At 41.1% G+C, this 16,795-nt stretch overlaps 1 gene segment (V, D, J or C); it reads left to right on the top strand.

Annotated features, from left to right (window-relative positions):
- The first annotated feature begins 981 nt into the window (after positions 1-981).
- Positions 982-16,795, top strand: part of LOC309332386 (M1-specific T cell receptor beta chain-like) — an 81,364-nt gene continuing 65,550 nt past the window's right edge. Inside the window, exons 1-2 of the C gene segment in view lie at positions 982-1,299; positions 1,541-1,816.

Here is a 16,795-nt window from a genome sequence, read left to right as displayed (position 1 = left end):
AAGCTACTAGCATGAGTCTGACCTAATTGCGGGAGGCAGTGGAAGACAGGAGTGCCTGGCGTGCTCTGGTCCAGGGGGTCACGAAGAGTCGGACACGACTAAACGACTAAACAACAACAACAAGAAGGTGGAGATACTTTGATACCATCAGATTGCCCAGGGCTTTTTTTAGCCGGAACTCTCTGGAACTCAGTTCCTGCGCCTCTCAAGTGGCGCCATTGCCATTATAAGAGAACAAGGGAGGTGTTCACAGTGAGTTCCAGCACCTCTTTTTTTTAGAAAAACAGCACTGAGATTGCCTAATCCACTCTCTCTTTGTCTACACAGAGTTACATCCCTGCCAGAATATAACAAGTGATACAAACATTTGTGGCTTGTCATGTTATAGAATCTTCCTGGGCAAAAAAAAGAAGTAACATTAAAGAATTTAATCATGGAAAGCATGGACTGGCAGAGATGACCGGCAGAATCCGTGACCAGAGGAGAGAGACAGTGGAAGAAGACTGGAAAAAATTCAAAATCTATCTTAAAAATTGTTGTAAAATTTCGGAATGTTAAGATGTCAAGGGATTGGATATAAAGAATTACAGCTGTAAAAATTGAAATTTAAAAAAAGCTTTAAAGAGAATCAAATATAAAAAGGGATGAAGGATTGCTAAAAAATTTTAAAATAAGGATGCAGGGAAGGGGAGGTTTGGGGAAGTCGTGTTATGTTTGTCTGTTTTTTGTTTATGTTGTAAAATTAATAAAAATTATTTTTTTAAAAAAAAATAATCATGGAAAGCATAATAAAAAGCAGGAACATTGGACAATAAATACAATAAATACAAAAATTCTGTTATTCAGTGTGAGCTGCTTCCAGGGCATAAACAATATTGTGTTGTGAATATCCTCTGGACACAAACAAGCATGCCCTAAACTCTCAGTCCCACCAATTAAAATTGGAGCACATTGATGCGTCAGGTTAAAATGTATGTTGGTTTATTGCATTATATACAGGGAAGGGGACTTTTGTTGTTGCACTTCAACTCCAGTCAGCCCCAGGCAGTAGGGCTATTGATGGGAGTCCAGAAACAGCTCACAGCCCACAGATTTCGTGCCCCTAAACTAGAGCAGCAAAGCCAGCTGTATCTTCTTACCTTGACTTTGTGATGTCAGGAGGGGAGTCAGTGTGACGGAACCACAGAAGGAAGTGCAGAGTATCACAGCCGCATGAAACTTGCTGAAAGTCTAGTGGCTGCGTTGGAGAAGAAATGTGGATTAGTTGGTGCCTTCTGAGTGTTTGGCTTTTGGAAATAGGTAAAGCTTTCATCGAACCCTTTTTATATAAAGCTCACCTGCGACGTTGGTTTAAACCAGGGTTTCCCAAACTTGGGTCTTCGGCTGTTTTTGGACTACAGTTCCCATCATCCCTGACCACCGGTCCTGCTAGCTAGGGATGCTGTAGTCCAAAAAGAGCTGGAGACCCAAGTTTGGAAAACACTGGTTTAAACCCTCACCCCCAATGTTATAACACTTACGGTAGTTTTCTCTCTTCTAGGAAGCTCAAATGCTCGCATCGACCAGACACCGGGTTTAGTGCTAAGAGAAGGCGACACTGTGCAGCTGGAATGCAACCAAACGGAGTCGCACAACTATATGTTCTGGTACCGGCAGGATGCAAATCGAGCTCTGCAGTTTCTCTATTTTTTCCAGTATCGAGAGCTTCTGGAGAACAGCAGGCTTCCTGAACGGTTCGCAGCCAAGCAGCCTGAGACTCAGCGCCTTGAGCTGAAGATTTCCTCTGTGAAACAAGAGGATTCAGCCATCTATTTCTGTGCAACCAGCATTGACACAGCAGTTCAAAGTAATGTTTCCCACCTACAAAAACATTTCATATGCATGAGCGTCTGAAGGTGGAACAACACAGACACGATCTTGTGTTTTTCTCATAACACTCATGCTGGGAATTGGGGCAGTATTTGAATAGACAAATCAGTGGATGAGAGAGGAAGTGCTTAACCTCTGCCCTGCCTGCCCGCTTTGAATTAATTTAACCTCACTGCGAGAAGTGAGGTTACAGAGAACCAGGCAGAGGGCTTTCTTGGTAGTGGCGCCTGCCCTGTGGAACACCCTCCCATCAGATGTCAAGGAAATAAACAACTATCTGACTTTTAGAAGACATCTGAAGGCAACCCTGTTTAAGGAAGTTTTTCATGTTTGATGTTTTATCGTGTTTTAATATTCTGTTTGGGAGCCACCCAGAGTGGCTGGGGGAACCCAGACAGATGGGCAGGGAATACCGTATATCATTTCCCAGAATGCCTTTAGAACCTTACAGTTCCACCACATATGATAGAAGGTGCCTTCCTTTTGCTTACATTTCCAGCAGATATTTGCACTTGTCTTATACATTTTTGCAAGCTTACAAGGAGTCAAATACTACCGGTACATCATTTTCATATAATTTTCTTTCAGCGTACAACATGCTGAGTATTTCACCACCGCCCAAGCCTCCCTTACCTGGATTGTGCAGCAGTGTCTGGCAGCAACAGTGGCAGATTCTGGTGAGATCTGGTGAGATCACACTGAGCTTTTGCAAGATCTTACAGAGCTCATGAGATCTTGTGAGATTTCAGGAAGATCTCACAAGATCTTGCTAGCCTAATACTGCTATTAAACCAAATAGATTTAGCAGGATTATGCATAGGGTTTCCATGTTGGGTTGCAGCTAGCACTGTCGGCAGGGTAAGGTCCTGGCACTTACATGACCTTCCACTACTGACATTGCTGGTCCTGGCAGGGTTGAGTAAGGTTGGCACAGTGCAAACACACCGGTGCAGCTAAACTGGTGCTCATGCCAGTGTGTTCACACCACATCAACCTCACCTCCTTCCAAGCCACAGTGATGTCAGTGTTGGGAAGTAGACCAAGGGAGGATGCCTACAAGTATTATCAGAAAACAAATAAGCCCGCCCTGAACTCTCAGCTCTGCCATATCAAATGGAAACAATTAAAGTTGACCTGATTATTCAAAAGTATGGGGCGATCTGATATAGGCTGTATATACACCATAGATTCAAAGCACCTCCCTACCCCTCCCAAGTATTTTGGGAACTGTAGTTTGTGGGGGATGCTGGAGAATTGTACCTCTGTAGGGCATAAACTACAGTTCCCAGGATGTGTGTGTGAGTGTGTGTGTGCACGCTTTAACTGTGTTTTAAATGTACAGTGTGTAGGCAGCCACAAACCTACATGAAAGTCTTCTTTGGCTATCACTCGTAGCCAAGTAAAATTGTCTTCCATAGACACAGTCTTAACAGTGAGTCCATAAGTTACTGTGGAGGCCAATTCTGGTTCCACACGTCCTTCCATAGTGGGGACATAGGTTTCCGGGTGGGAGTTGATCATGGTGAGGGTTTGCCCAGCGTGCCTTCCTCTTAGCATGTTTCTCCCTTTTGTCCTGAGTTCAAGTGTCTTCAAAGCCCATGACACTTTTGGTAACGGCTGTTCTCCAGTTGGAATGCTGGCAGGTCAGTGTTCCCCAGTTGTCGGTGTTTATACTACATTTTCTTAGATTTACCTTGAGAGAGACTTTAAACCTCTTTTGTTGACCACCAGCATTACACTTTCCATTTTTAAGTTCGGAATAGAGTAGTTGCTTTGGAAGACGATAATCAGGCATCCACACAACATGACCAGTCCTACAAAGTTGATGATTGCTTTGACACTGGTGATCTTTGCTTCTTTCAGTACAATGGCATTAGTTCACCTGTCGTCCCAGGTGATGTGTAAAAAAATTTCAGAGATACCGTGGATGGAATAATTCGAGGTGTTGGAGATGGCGTCAGAGTAAGGCCCAGTGAACTCACTCAGTGGGACTTTCAAATAGACATAAACTGAATTACACTGCAGCCCCGGGCAGTCATTGCTGTCTCCGCCTTTGCGATGACATAAACTGGAGTCAAGAGAAGGAAGCAGAGGCTGTGGCTGTTCTAAAACGTTTGCCCACAAACATTTGCCTGCAGCTCAGAGGGGAAGAGATGTGGATCATGTGGTGTGTGGCCGCTTGCCTCTTGGAAGTAGGTAAGACCTTCACTCACGGATTCTTATTTAAGACATTGTTTTAAAGGGTTTCTTCACAAGCTTCCCTCTCCCTCTCTCCCCCAGGATGGTCCAATGCAGAGATCAGGCAGCAGTGGAGTCTGGTGCTTCAGGAAGGCAAAAATGCCAGGCTGGAATGCGAACAAACTACCGACCACAACAGCATGTTTTGGTTCCGGCAACAGGGTCTGCAGGGTCTGCAGTTTCTCTTTAGTTTCTATGTAAATCAACCACAGCATCAAGGCAACGTTTCTGAGCGTTTCCAAGCTGAGCAGCGTGAAACAAAGCAATGCCACCTTAACATTTCCCCAGCCAGACCAGAGGATTCAGCCGTGTATTTCTGTGCAAGCAGCAAAGACACAGCATTTCAAAGTCACCTCTTCTTCCTACCAAAACCTCACTTCACTGATGTGCATGGAGGGGAGAGCGAAGATGACTTAGCTAGTGGCAGAGGATTCTTAACCCCACAGTGGCCAGCGCTCAGCTGCAAAAGCAGACGATTGTTCTAATTGATGTTGGACCAGCTGGGCTCTGAAATTAGAACTGAGCATGGCTTGCTAAGGTGGGGGTTGTTGGGAAAGTGTGTATGTGCAGCTACTCACACAGAGTCAATTAAGGTTTGGCAGACAGCCAGAAGGCAATCTGAAGGAGTAAGTCTGCCTGGAGATAACAGAGACATGGAGACCGCTCCCTGATTGGTCAAGCTCTCTCAAGGGAGTGATAATGAATGGCCTACTAACTGGAATGTGTTACTTCAGGAGTTCAGAGTTCTGTATGTCAGTGTAGGAGTTGTGAGTCGTGTAAGAGAGAGCTAGCTAAAGATCCGTGTTCTGTTCCTGTAAAAAGTCCACTGTATATAATAAACACCTAACTACAAGTTCCTGGTTCCCGCTTTGTCTATCCTGTCTGCAGCCAAGTCGCCAATTGCTTCCGTGGATTCTGCGTGTACTCTGCTAGGTCTGGCTAAGGTGCTGCAACTAGTCAGAAAGTTGCAAAACACCAATAGGTTTTGCCAGTAGGGGTGGTGACAAGCCTTAGAGGTGTGATGGGCAGAGGAGAATCAGCTGCTGCATAGGAGCTCAGGACCCCCGCCTTTGTCCTCTCTTTGTTTCCTGCCCCAGCAGAGCCACAAATTAGATTGCAAGCAAAATAATATTTATGGGTGGCTGTTAAAAATTATATAACTTCAAACTCCCCCATAATATAACCAGACGTAAAGAATGGATGAGATTTCCAAGAGGACATCATTATATACATGCAACAATATAATAACCTGATGCTGAAACATTGATCTCATGGGACCAACAATGATAAAATTATTGTTGAAGACCAGACATGCTTCATCCCACAAGGGTCTTCCTCAGTGGTTAATAAATGTACCTAAAAACCCAGCATTGTCACCGGAAAGAAAACACTTGATTGATCTAAATAGATACAGTGAGCTGAACTGCAATAAATACAAGATATAATAGTTTGTGATCAATATACATCTTTGACAAGATTGAAAACCTCAGCCTAGTAAGTAATGGTTTTTAGGAAACTTGCCAACCATTCCATTGAATTATTGTACACATATGGTAACTCTGGAGAGATAAATGGATTAATAGAGAAGGTAGTATTTTTCTAATGCCCAGTCTATAAATCTAGATGATACCCAATTAAAACAAAACACTTTACACTCTGGAATTGGGGTTTTAGATTTCATTTTTGTGTGTGTCCTGCCCAGCACACGCACTATTCCATTAATGTTAGGTTTGAAATTGCTTGTTTGCCTCATGACATAACACACTCCATCACAGGCAAGGGAAATGATAACTGTTCAGCACTGTTTCTGACCCAAAACATGTGAGATTACCACTTTTTTTTCTTTTTTAACAACAAGCAATCTTCAACATATTGAAAACCATTTTTTAAAAAGTTATACCTAGGAATGGGAAGAAATTCAGTTTGTTTATTACATATATAGGAAAATATATAGTGGATTCCTCTGACATCCCTAGCTGCTAATTCATTCAGATTTGACTAGCTGCTTGGTTGTTGTTTTTACCGCTGAATTGACCTGTCAGTTTAAGATTATGCTATCTTCAGAGAGATGAGCTTCTCTTTTTCAGCAGGTCCCCAGCTGCTCCACCTCCTTGGCAGAAAGGTCTCAGAACCAGTTCCTGCCACCAGTGAGGTGCGCTCAAGAGAGCCTCCTCTTCAACTCTTCTTCGAGGCTCAGAGGCAGCAGCTGCCTTGCTCCACGTTGTTCTTGCAGCAGAGACCATGTGGTGGAAAGCCCTGGGTGTTGGCCTGCAGCTTTTGGCAGGTAGGAGAATCTCTCTCACAGGCAGGATAAGTCTGTCCAGGATAAGTCTTCCACAGCTGTAAAAGGAAGGAAGAAAGAAAGAACCCAGCTGCACAGGGGAGATCTACCAAGAGAGTCGGCAATGAGATAAAAAGGGCAGCCTGCAAGCAATATGGAATTTGCAACCAAGAAAAGAAACAGGCAGAGAAAGGAGGAGGGCCAGGATAATAATAATAATAATAATAATAATAATAATAATAATAATAATAATAATAATAATAATATATTATTTATACCCCGCCCATCTGGCTGGGTTTCCCCAGCCACTCATATTTGTGCTCAGTGCAAATATGAGGTGGGACTTACCGTAGTTGAGGGAAAGGGCAGTTTCTTCCTTGTGGAAACAGAAAAGCAAAGTTAGGAGCCAAACTGTGACATATAAAACTGAGCAAGTTTTTCTGTTTGGGGTCCTTGTTCACTACTCAGGTCTTTTACAGGTTTCTGCAGCGGAGTCACCGTGACCCAGAAGGAACAGTTCAAATTTGCCTGGAAGGGGGCCAAAACAAGCATCGAGTGTTCCCACAATGACAACACCTACTCAACTATCCTTTGGTATAGGCAGGAGAGCCACCGTGCAGACAAGCGGCTGGAGCTCATTGGCTACTCTGTACATGGATCTGTGTCTATGGAGCCCAATATGGAGAAATACAGTATAGAATCGACAAATGTGACACATGCTTCCCTGTCCATCACTCCGGAACAAACGACAGATTCAGCCGTGTATTTTTGCGCAGCTAGTAAAGGCATAGCAAGAACTTTCTGTCTCACAGCTGCACATAAACACTGCAGCTCTGACAACACTCCCCTTCCTGCCCTCTATACCACACACACACAAACACACAAACACCCCAGTCACTTACAGAGTCCTGTTTCATAAGACAATGAGAAACAGCAGCACTATCTGCCACTGTGGGCTTACGGACCCTCTACATGTGCCTATTTTCCAGGGACAGTCCTAAATTTACAGAAGCCATCCTGTTTCTGATTTGATCCCGAAATGTCCCACTTTTCCTTAGGATGCCCCTATTTTCATCGGAGAAATGTTGGAGGGTATGAGCTTATGGCCTGCAGCATTATTTATGATTTTCAATTTCATACATTTCAATAATTTTACAATCATTTGAACATTTCAAAACTTGAATTCCTTCCCCCTCTTTCTGCGGTTCCTTAAAATTATTTTTAATATTTTCTGCGTGTTGAAATTAATTTGCTCATTTATTCATCTCCTTTAAATATATACACTTATAACACTGCAGGTTATTACAGTAATCCTGCCAATGTTCTTATCTGTTTACAATTTATTTGTAAATATTCAATAACCATTTCCATTCTTTTATAAAAAGTTTGTTATCTTGATTTCTTATTTTTCTGGTAAGTTTCGCCATTTCTGCATATTCCATAAGTTTTTGTATCCATTCTCCTTTTGCTGGGACTTCTCCTTATTTCCATTTGGGGGCAAGTAACATTCTTGCCGCTGTAGCTAAACACATGAATAAATTTCTATACAGTTTGGGTACTTTTGTCCCTATAAATCCGAAAAGCAGGACTTCTGTTTCTTTTGCATACGTTTTTTAAACATCTTTTTCAATTCATTATATATCATTTCCCAGTAAGCTGGCTGACACGGTGTCTTTAGAAAGCATTCCAACTGTTATGTACTGAAGTTCTCGAACTTCCGGGTCGGTGCCATCGCCGAATGGCGGACTCCCCCCGAGTTCCGGAGGGAGTCTGCTAGGTAGGGGTTGGGTCCTGCCGCACCGGCGACGCGGGGACCCTCAAAAACCATGGGCGGAGATGCCCATGGACTTGGTGACTCGGCGGGCACCGTTTGCGCCCCCCCGACCCGCGAAGGAGCCTTTTTAGCTAACATTCTAAGAAAAAATGGAATATATTATAGATGGGAATTCCCAGAAGGGATTTCCTTTTTTTATAAAGAAAAAAGATTCAAGATTGCAGAAAGTCAGGAAGTCAGTAAATTTCTACGTAGATATGAGAAAGACCTTGGGAAGATGGAGGACAGAGGCGGGGGGAGGGGTGGAGAGAGGGAGGAGACAGGTGATGCAGGATCAGGTGGAGGGGAGACTGGGAGGGGATTGGAAGGAGACGATGAAGGGGAGGGGGAGGGGGGTGAGACAGGGGATGAAGAAGGGGGTGAAGAAGAGGAAGAAACAGAAAGCGAAACCACTCGAATTTAATTCGGCAAAACCCAAATAGTAAAATCACTGACTTTAGTACTAGATAAGAGTAATAATGAATCTTAAAATTTTAACATGGAATGTAAACGGTTTGAATGACAAAACTAAAAGGAATAAAATTGCAAATGCTATGAAAAAGAAAAGATTGGATGTAATCTGTATGCAAGAGACTCATGTAGCCAAAAAGCACAAACATGTCTTGTCAAACAAGAACCTAGGAACAGAATTTATAAGCTCTTCGTCAGAGAAAAAAAAAGGAGTAGTAACATATGTTAATGAAAGATGGGAACCTAAACTGATCTATAAAGATGAAGAAGGAAGGATTTTGGGAGTACAAATTAGCTTCCAGGGGGAAAAAATCAACATAGTAAATATATATGCCCCAAACTCAAATAGACTAGAATTTTTTAAGAAACTGGAACAAGTCTTAATAAAATTAGAAAATAATAGGATGATTTTATTGGGTGACTTTAATGCAGTATCTACACCAGAGATGGATAGACAAACAGAAAAGAAAAAACGAAACCAAGGAAAACTTCCAAAATCATTCCAAGACTTGGAAGAGAATATGGATCTTATAGACATTTGGAGACATAAGCACCCAACAGAAAAGCAGTTTACTTTTTTTTCAGAGGTACATAAAAGTTGGGGTAGAATAGATCAAATATGGACCTCGAGGGAACTCACATTAAGAGCTACTAAATGTGAAATTCAACCGAGAACCCTCTCCGATCACAATCCAATAACACTGGAAATAAAAGGTCCAACACAAGGAGGTTTCAGGTGGAGGTTAAACGAATATTTATTAGACAATGATGAAGTTATTGGAAAAGCCAAAGCCACCCTAAAAGAATATTTTGATTTCAATCTTAATGTGGGAATAAATTCAGAAGTAGTATGGGATGCCAGTAAGGCGGTTCTAAGAGGTTTCTTCATCCAACAAAATAGTTACAAGAAGAAAATAAGACAGCAAAAGAAGGAAGAAATTCTCAAACAGCTCAGAGAATCAGAGAAAAAATTAACAGACAACCCGAAAGATGAACAAAGTATACAAACAATAAAAATATTACAAACACAATATTCGATGCTAATGAACCAAGAAATTGAATGGAAAGTCAAGTTAATGAGGCAGAGATATTTTGAATCGGCAAACAAAACTGGGAAATTACTAGCCTGGCAACTGAGGAAAAGACAAAAACAGAATGTGATAAATAAAATAAAAGTAGGGGAAGAATTGATAGAAGACCCAAAGAAGATACAGGAAAATTTTCTTAAATTTTATGAGAAGTTATATAAAAAAGGAGAAGAAGACTTAACCCAGATAGAAGAGTACCTCAAAAACTGTGAAGGAAAGACTGTAACAGAAGAAGAGAGATCTCAACTAAACAGACCCATAAGAATAGAAGAGATTCAGGTGGCGATTAAAAAAATGAAGTTAGGGAAAGCTCCGGGACCGGATGGTTTATCGGCAAAATACTATAAAGTTTTGGAAAGTCAATTGACACCAGCGCTTTGTAAGACATTGAATAATATCCTGAAAGGAGGAAAAATACCTGAGTCTTGGAGGGAGGCATTTATAACGTTAATTCCAAAACCGGACACAGATAAATTGAACATTAAAAATTACAGGCCAATATCTCTATTAAATAACGACTATAAAATATATGCAGACATCATGGCAAGTAGACTGAAAAAGTGTTTAGCAAATTTAATCCATAAAGACCAGGCGGGTTTCCTCCCGAACAGGTTTTTGAAAGACAATGTAAGACACGTTATAAACATAATTGAATATTTGGAGATCAACAACGAGATACCGGCGGCACTGATTTTCATAGACGCCGAAAAGGCGTTCGATAATGTCTCTTGGGCGTTTTTAATAAAATCTATGGAAAAGGCTGGGATAGAGGGAGAATTTCTAAAAGGAATACAGGCAATATATTCAACACAATTGGCAAAATTGGTAATAAATAATAATCTTACAAATACATTTAAAATAGAGAAGGGAACAAGGCAGGGGTGCCCTCTCTCCCCGCTCTTATTCATCATGGTGCTTGAAGTTCTGGCGAACAAATTAAGATCGATACCAGAAATACAAGGAATTAAAATAGGACTGAAGGAATACAAGTTAAAAGCCTATGCGGACGATCTGATGTTATCCCTGGAAGAGCCGCAAAGAAGCATTGGTAAAGCGCTGGAGTCTTTAGAAGAATACGGTAAATCATCAGGCTTTATATTGAATAAACTAAAGACAAAGATGCTAATAAAGAATTTAGGAAAGGTGGAAAAAGAAAAATTAGAGAGAAAATATGGTATATTGGTAGCAAAAAAAATAAAATATTTAGGAATATGGCTTACATCAAAAAATATAAATTTAATTGAAGACAATTATTCGACAACATGGAAAGAAATCAAAAAAGATATGGATGTCTGGAATAGAGTCAATCTTTCATGGATGGGTAGGATGGAGGCAATAAAGATGAATGTCCTTCCAAAAATGCTGTTTTTATTCCAAAACATCCCTGTAATTAGGGGGTCTAAATTATTTAAAGACTGGCAGAAAACCCTTTCAAGATTCATATGGCAGGGAAGGAGGCCAAGGATCAGATTTAAATTACTCACGGATCGAAAGGAGAGAGGAGGGCTCGCAGTCCCTAACCTAAAATTATATTATGAAGCCGCCTGTCTATGTTGGGTTAAGGATTGGATAACATTGGAAGATTCTGACCTATTGGACTTGGAAGGGGCAGACAATAGGTTTGGCTGGCATGCCTACCTATGGTCAAATAAGGAGAAAGCCCACAAGGGGTTCTCAAATCATATTATCAGGGGTCCATTATATGAAGCCTGGGAAAAAAACAAAAAGCTGTTGGAATGGAGAACACCTTGGTGGCTGTCCCCAACAAACATCCTAATAATTAAAAAAATTAACATGGAGGAGCCAAAACTAACATATGAAGATTTATTGATAAGATCGGAAGACAGTTGGAAACTAAGACCATATGAGGAGCTGAAGGGGAAGTTGACAAGCTGGCTACAGTATCATCAAATCAACGCAATATGGACAGAAGATAAAAAAATTGGAATGAATGACAAGAAATAGAAATTTCAGACAGAAATAATAGAAAGTAAATCTAAGTTACTATCCAAAATGTATAATATATTATTAGATTGGGATACAAAAGACGAAGAAATTAAGGAAGTTATGGTGAAATGGGCGATAGACCTGGGGCACAACATAGAATATGAAAAATGGTCAAAGCTGTGGAATGAGGGAATAAAATTTACGGCGAGTGTTGCAATCAGAGAAAACTTAGAGAAGATGATATACAGATGGTATATAACACCAGAGAAACTAAATAGGATGTACAAGACTGGTAATAAGGCCTGCTGGAAATGCAAAATAAAAGAAGGTAATTTTATACACATGTGGTGGACATGTGGGGAAATAAAAAATTTTTGGGACATGATATATAATGAGTTAAAAAAAATATTTAGATACACGTTCCCTAAAAAGCCAGAGGCCTTTTTATTAGGTATGGTTGGGGAGGAAATTAGGAAAGAAGATAAAACTTTATTCCAATATTCAACAGCAGCGGCCAGAATGTTAATCGCTCAAAATTGGAAAAGTACGCATATACCAACCGTAAGGGAGTGGCAAACAAAACTATATGATTTTGTCGAATTGGCAAAAATGACGCAGAGAATCAGAGAACAAAAGAATACAAAGTTGAATAACGATTGGTCTAAATTCATGGCATATATAGAAACTAACTTTAAAAACCTACCAACTATAGCAGGTCTAATTTAAAACTTCCGATGTACAAACTAATAATCAATATCAGCGGTAAAAGTGATATTTTAAAAAATTAGAAATCCGAAATCAATAGGGAAGGAAGTCAGATAGTGCGTGATTTGTATTGGTTTAATGTTTATTTTTTATTTTATTTTTTTATTTTTTCTCTTTTTTGACCTGTCCCCTTTTTTTCTTTTTGTGATGGTGCCTTTTTATCTTTTATTTAATGTTTTGTGTTTTACTTTTTTTGTGAGTATGTGAAGAATGAAACTTAATAAAGAGAATTTAAAAAAAATAAAAAATAAAAAAAAATAAAGGCTGCGGAGCGGGTGACGGGGGGGTGTGGTGTGGTGCTATGAGTCCACTGCTTCCCCTGCCTAGCGAAGCCGCATGCCGTTCGGTGGAGAGCAACGACTTCTTCTTTGGAAATTTAGGATTTGGACTGAAAAGAACAACCCGTGAGTAAATTTATTGGACTTAAAAGGCAAATTTGATCTACGAATTTGGAGCGAGTGGGGGGGGTGCAAAAAGGAAGTCCGCCCCCCCCCTGTTGTAGATGGCTTAACGCAAGGATGTGACAACTAAGATCGAGAGATGAACTTGCTTATTTGAAAAAAATTTAACTTCACGAAGGGAAATTACAATTTGTGCTGGAGGAGAAGATTGATTTGTGGAACTAAAGTGCAACCCCCCCGGGAACCGGGAACGATCCGCTATGAGAGGCTGGCGAAGAGATACAGAAACTTTGACAGCTGTCAAAGTAGCTGTCAAAGCAGGGAAATAAAAGAGAACTTTGTTACGATGGCTTTGCTGGTTAGATTTGCTACAATTTGGACATAAATTATTGGAAATAAAGGCAACAAGTTATTTGACTTTTGGGTCTGACTTTGAAAGAAATTAAGTTACTATATTCCCTCTAGAGGGAGGATGGGACACTGCAACAGTTGTTGCAAGTGGAAAAATACTATGAATTTGAGCAGGATTCATTATCTCTTGGGAAAGTTGCAAAAACGAAGCATTATTTTGTCTACAGAGGTTTCTATAATAAAGGAGACAATGGATTTATCTATTGAAGAAAGGAAGGGACTTGACGCAAGTTATGTTCCTGGATAACAATAGCCTCTGTGGAGAACAAGAAGTTTCTGAATTAGAAGGTTTCTGCAGCAGAACAGGAAAAAGCAATCTGAGGAATAAGAGCTGCACTAAATTTGAAGTTGGAGTACTAGGAACATCCAGACTTTAAAAGGAATAAGAAATAGAATTTGAGTTAGACTTTTAAACATAGAGGTCTGGATGGAAGAAGAATGATCTTTTCTGAGAGTTTCTCTGAGATTGGACTTTCTGAAATTAAAAGCTATCAAAAGACGGCAAAGTGGAGCTGAGACATAGACGTGGACGCACCAGGCTGGCAGTAGACAACTGGATGAACTCAGGGGATCGGAACCGGGGTAAAGGGGGGAGGAGATTTGGAACCCAAAGGCTGTAAAATTATATATTCTTTCTTTCTTTTCTTTTTTTTATTGTCTGTTGTTTGAAAATAAGGGAATTTGTGGAAGGGAAATAGGGTCGATCTTAGGGAATTATATAAAATATAAGGAGAAATGGTTAATTAAGAAAAATAAGATAAACTAATTTGGAACAAATGTGTTATTTAAAATTATAAACAAGTCTTTAAAATTTGGGGTAAGAATTTGTGGAATCAATTTAAGGGAAATGGGTTACAACAGGGGGAGGGGGGGGAAGTCCGGGAAAGATGTCATTGAAATTAAGTGCAAACTATATCTGTCTTTTTTTTTTCTATCTTTCCTCTTTATTTTGGAAAATCTTAATAAATATTACTTAAAAAAAAAAAAATGAAGTTCTCACCCTGGGCCAGCAGGGGGATACTGTAGATAGTTATGCAAATGAAGGATCGAAAGTGACGTTCTGTGATTGGATAGTTTTAGAAAGTTGTTACAGTAACGTGGTACTGGAGTTCTATATAAGCAGGCTGACTGAGCCCTTCAGTTCAGTTCTGTCCTGGCCTGTGAATAAACAAGAGCTGTTTGAAGAATTGCTGTGTCGTCTGATATGTTCACCCACAACTTAACACCAACTCCCCCCATCTCCCAGAACCTGGCAAGCCTTAAAAGTAGGAGAGCAAAGAGCTCAAAGACAGAGGGCACATAGCAGCACCCGTAGAGGAGTTGATGAGCATGATGAATGAGGAAGTGGGAGAGACAGGGGGGTGGAGATTCACTCAGGACAACGCCATTATCCAAGAGGCTGGATTCTATAGCCTCTCTCTGTAAAGACTGAAATAAAAAAGGATGGTAATAAATTTTCCCTTGTCTTTATACTTTCCCGGGTAACTAGCTGGGAGCCGCTGACAACATCCTGACAGTTATTTGCGTATCTTGTGTAGAAATCTTTTCTTTTCTTTGACCCGAATCTACAGCCGATTCATTCCATCAGGCTCTTGAGTTTTAGAGTTAAGGAGAGAGGGATTTCTGTCTCTCCACACAATTCTTATATATCTTATCTTGTAACAATTACATAAAATGCAAATAACCCTCATGTTGTTGTTTAGTCGTTTAGTCGTGTCCAGCTCTTCATGACCCCCTAGACCAGAGCACACCAGGCACTCCTGTCTTCCACTGCCTCCTGCAGTTTGGTCAAACTCATGCTGGTAGCTTTGAGACCACTATCCAACCATCTCATCCTCTGTCGTCCCCTTCTCCTTGTGCCCTCCATCTTTCCCAACATCAGGGTCTTTTCCAGGGAGTCTTCTCTTCTCATGAGGTGGCCAAAGTATTGGAGCCTCAGCTTCAGGATCTGTCCTTCCAGTGAGCACTCAGGGCTGATTTCCTTCAGAATGGATAGGTTTGATCTTCTTGCAGTCCATGGGACTCTCAAGAGTCTACTCCAGCACCATAATTCAAAAGCATCCATTATTCGGCGATCAGCCTTCTTTATAGTCCAGCTCCCACTTCCATACATCACTACTGGGAAAACCACAGCTTTAGGCTAGCCTAAAAGGAAAGGTGATTGTTTTTGCTTCCCCATTCCTGGACTACAGCGTCCTTTTGAGATGTGGTGAGACTATCTTGTAGGTGGAGCTTCCTTCAGCTGCTCAGAGACAACCCAAATTTCTAGACCGAAGTCTGCGATTAAACATCTCTGCTAGTCATCCCTGGGTGAGGGTGTGAGAGAGAGGAATATCTTGATACCTCTGCACAAATTTAAGAGTCTCACAAAACATGTTAACAACCCCAGTTTGGGTTGCACAGGGAGGACTACTGAACTCCTGTTTCTAAGAGAGCTTTGTTGTGTTCATATAGACAGAACCAGACTGTTGGTGCCGGGGAAGGAAGCTGATATAATACAGTCACATAAAAGCCACATTCGACACTTGCAAAGAGCTCAGAGATGTGGATCAACTGGTGTGTGGCTATGTGCTTCTTAAAATTGAGTAAGTCCTTTGTCAGAATCCTCTTCTCTGCTTTACAGGTAGCTTTTAATATTCTAATCCAAGACCCAGGTTTAAATTTCCACTTTCCTCTTTCTCTTTCAGGATTCTCAAATGCTGAGATCACCCAGCCATGGAGCCTGGTGTTGCAGGAAGACAAAACTGCACGGATTGAGTGCGAACAAAAATATCAGCACAACGTCATGTTCTGGTACCGCCAGGGTGCCGAGCCAGGTCTACAGCTCCTCTTTCACTTCTATTATACCCAGCAACAGCCTGCAAGCAATGTTTCTGACCGGTTCACAGCTGATATGCCCAGCACAGATCGCTTGATCCTGAATATTTCCCATGCAAAGCAGGAAGATTCAGCTGTGTATTTCTGTGCAAGCAGCAGAGACACAGCAGTTCAAAGTAACCTCTCCTTCCTACAAAATCCTCTGTGTGTCCTCATCACTCTGCCTGCGTGGGCAACTGTGCTTGAGCGGTACGATTCCATTTACCATGAAATATACTCGGAGTCGAGAGTGGATTTCATGCTCTTTATTCAGCTCATAGTGGTGAGGAGGAATGGAAGTTCCCCCACAATATCTGCTTTATATACATTATTTACACAATGGGCTGCATGTGATTGGCTAATTCCGGGATTCTCCTGTAGGCCAATCAGGTTGTGGATTCACTCCCACCTGGAGCTGGATTGGGTGGCTCCTGCGGACCAGTCATACTGCTGCATTGTTCTAGGACCAATCAGACTGCTGCATTCTGGATCCTGTTGTTCTAGGACCAATCAGACTGCTGCATTTTGGATCCTATTGTTCTAGGACCAATCAGACTGCTGCATTTTGGATCCTATTGTTCTAGGACCAATCAGACTGCTGCATTTTGGATCCTATTGTTCTAGGATTAATCAGACTGCTGCATTTTGGATCCTG

Source organism: Podarcis erhardii (genome assembly GCF_964252035.2).
Source record: "Podarcis erhardii genome assembly, chromosome: 17".
Taxonomy (NCBI): domain Eukaryota; kingdom Metazoa; phylum Chordata; class Lepidosauria; order Squamata; family Lacertidae; genus Podarcis; species Podarcis erhardii.
This window is presented reverse-complemented; position numbering and strand designations above follow the sequence as displayed.